This window comes from Tripterygium wilfordii, chromosome 10 (assembly GCF_013401445.1).
Source record: "Tripterygium wilfordii isolate XIE 37 chromosome 10, ASM1340144v1, whole genome shotgun sequence".
Classification (NCBI taxonomy): Eukaryota; Viridiplantae; Streptophyta; class Magnoliopsida; order Celastrales; family Celastraceae; genus Tripterygium; species Tripterygium wilfordii.
In genome coordinates, this window is record NC_052241.1 from 7512463 (window position 1) to 7515977 (window position 3515).

General features: G+C 37.4%; 1 long non-coding RNA gene across 1 annotated transcript; it reads right to left on the bottom strand.

Annotated features, from left to right (window-relative positions):
- Positions 1-686: 686 nt before the first annotated feature.
- Positions 687-3515, bottom strand: LOC120007932. The gene is made up of 2 exons (XR_005470266.1): positions 3120-3515; positions 687-1973 (listed from the first exon to the last, which is right to left on the bottom strand). It is a non-coding gene; the product is annotated as an uncharacterized LOC120007932 (long non-coding RNA).

Below are 3515 nucleotides of genomic sequence, written 5' to 3' on the forward strand. Positions count from 1 at the left end.
AAATGGTAAATACTATGAATTACTGAATCTTCAACAGTTTTCAATTATTCAAAAGTTTCTTTAACCTAAATGTGAGTTGAAGCAACTTTGTGAAACTTTTAAATGGACAATTAACTATAATGACCAAGATTTTAACATCTTTAATTGAACATGAGGAGGACACAAAACATGCAAATTAAAGGTATCAACTTCCCATCCACTACTTGGATAGAGCATCTTAGAAAGTCCCAACGCCAGAAGAATATATTTTCTTTTCTCCTCTCAAAAATAAATAATCAACAAATAATTAATAAAGTTTTTTTTTTCCCTTTCCTTTCCAGACAGATGAGAAATTCCTGTTGTGTCATGGGGCCATGCTTGGGGGCCCAGCCCAATAACCCAACCATTAAACAGACTTTAACTTGTGATACCAAGATTAGATAGAGTAGCTTTCAGCTTGAGGAATTCTCATCCATTTTCTATGTATAGAGTTTTTATTTTTGTGGTAAACTGATTTTCTACTAGACTTTTGAATTGAGTGAATATGGACAAAGTATCTGACTTGTGAACTAGTGGAAAAATCCGGGAGTAACGTGTGAAATGATCAACAAATAATAGGTAGAATTTGTGTCTAAACATAGAGGGAGTGGAAACAGGTCCTCACACATCGACAAACATAATTTGAAGAGGAGCATTAGAAGATAATGTTGATGAGCCAAATGGAAGCTTATGACTTTTATTAATACTGCAGGAATTACAATCAAAAGGTCTGTCAAGTTTCAGGATGACAGAGAAGTATAGTTTAACAAAGATTGCAAAATGGCATGACATGGATGACCCAAATGTTGATGCCACACACTCAAGCTTGTCTTTTGAGCAAAATGAGCAGAGATCGGTGACATCGTACTCAGAGTGTATAGAGAGATTCCCAAGTTCAGAGGTCATGTGGCGACTTGCACTAGAGTCGACCAACCATGGCTGCACATGTGAAGGTGTTGACCCAGCTGAACTTGTGGCATATTTGGCACTTGGGGCATATTTTGCTACAAAAGATTTGAGTTTTCTGCAAGTTATGGCTGAATGTCCAGGTTTCTCACAAATCTGGCACATAACACGGGGTCTTTCTTGTTTTGGGCCACCATTGCTGTATCTGTTAGGAGCTCCGTTGCCACCGCCTCCATAGTTTTGGCGAGAAGAAAGGATCTCTGTTGAGAGAAATTAGAAGATCCAGATTGTTGAGATCTATTATGGGTTGATAGTTGCCGTTGAGAGAAATTGGCAATTGCAATGGCAATGTTGACCATTTGATTTTGCTCCAGTTTCTTCAAATAAGCCTCCTGACTAGTTAATCGATCATGAAGATCTTCAAAAGAGATAGGGTTTTCACGCCCACGTATAGCTTCAACGATGCCCTTGCACTCTGCCCCCAGCCCATCAAGGATATACAGGACAAGGTCATCCTCATCTACTGGATTCTTGACCAGAGTTAGTTCATCAGCTATCTGATGAACATGATGAAGATACTCTTCAATTGTGCGAGTTCCCCAGTCAAGGTTGTGCAATTGTTGGCGAAGTTAGATCTTTCTGGATCTGGATTTGTTTGCATATAATTGATGCAATTTGTTCTAGGTGGCACTGGTTGAAACATCTCCAAGAAGTGGACTCACAGATTCATGCAAGGATACAACAATAGCGTTGAGCAATAGGCTATCTTGCCTATCCCAATAATCGAAATCATCAGCATCAGATTGAGGTGGACAAGGAGTTGTGCCATCCACAAAACCCATGAGCCGCTAACCACGTAATACAGTCACAAGTTGCATCCTCCACAAGGTGAAATTCGTGGGTCTGAGCTTTTGAGCAAGCTGAGAATTTGCGTTGATTGCAATGACAGGTTTGCCATTAGCTGCTACTAGAGCAGAGCCATCTCCATGAGAACGACCACCGGCGGAAGCCATGGAGGAAGACGATGAGTTTTCGGGAGAAGAAGTTTCCTGCTCCGATACCATAAAGGAATTGGAACGAATTACTTTCATTGAGATTCAACTAAACAAGACTTACAAGATATACACAACTAGGTTCCAATGGTCGACTCATTTACTAACAGCTATACGGTCTTATATTTACAGGTTACAGATAGATATGCACAGATAGCCGTTGAGAGACGTAAAGCAAATATGAGCTTAGGAGATTACATGTGGGCTTTAGTGTTGGACTGAGAACAAGTATTCTCTATACATATTTCCCGAAGCAAACCTGTGGGGAGGCGAATTAATCTATTATTAGAGTTGGAAGATTTTGTTACACGGGGCATCTTTTTGCTGTAGCCTATGGAGGAGTGGTCAGTGGTGCTTGTCAATAGAACTGTAATAACTATGCTCATTTGCTTGCGGAAGGCAGCAAATGAGTTTGGTCTTGTTTCTTTCCCTATCAATGAAGTTCAGGGCGTATTCACCCTTTGAAAAGAAAATGAAAAAAAAAACTTTTGACTATATTTTATTTGTTAATTTGTAAGGCCAAAGAATTATCATACATGCAGAAAACTAATGCAGATATATGGATTAATTCGTCATGATGGATTATGAATAAAAAAAATTATGGGAGCTTGAAACGTTATAAACACACCTACTAGACGAAAAATTGTTTGTATTATAATAGTTTTTCATTAATTTTTAGAATGCTTGATTTTATAATATATTAAAAAAAATCACCGATTTGTCTATTTATTTTCTTTTGGAGGAATACATAATTTTTTATTTTTGAATCCTTGACAAAGTAAAATGCGTACCTTCTTCCATTCCGTAGTCATTCAACATAGTTGTTAGGCATTATGAGACTAACTCAATTCTCTGAATGAAATTTGGACTAAGGCAATTGCGCTATCCAACTAAAAGTTCTATATGCTGAAAATAATTTACATCAACCAAAGCCATATGATGCGAACATATTCATTAATCATTCTCAATAATGATTCAATTTTCTCAAAGTGAGAATTCATTCCAACAAGATTATCATAATTGCTTGAGGAAGTGTAGTAAAGCTTACCGAATTATACATTGATTTTGAACGCAAGAAGTGATTGTTGTAAATTGTAATATTAAGAATATCAAGAAGGCTAAGAGACAAAAGAAAATAATTACCTTGTGAGCTGTGAATCCCATCCAAATAAAGCAGTAGCTATTGTCAAAACATCCCTCTATGTTGGTATCTTTGGATGACCTTTATACAAAGATACAAACATGGAGGGATGCTTTGACAAAAGAGCTTGATTGGTTTCTTACATGGGATGGATCCACTTTGAAGAAGACTGGTAATGTTGTGTCGAGTGTCAATCTTTCAAAAACTATTGAAAAACATCATAGTTTCACTGAAGAAGAAGGAGAAAAGAAGAAGAAGAAGAAGCCATAACTACAAGCTGAGATGAGTAGTCTGCTCTTTCAAGTCCTTTAGCAAAGAAGATTGGGGATAAAAAAGGAAAAGCGTTACAAAGAAGCTAGCCTCTTGAACCTTCTTAGCAATTTCCAAGTTGTCTCCAA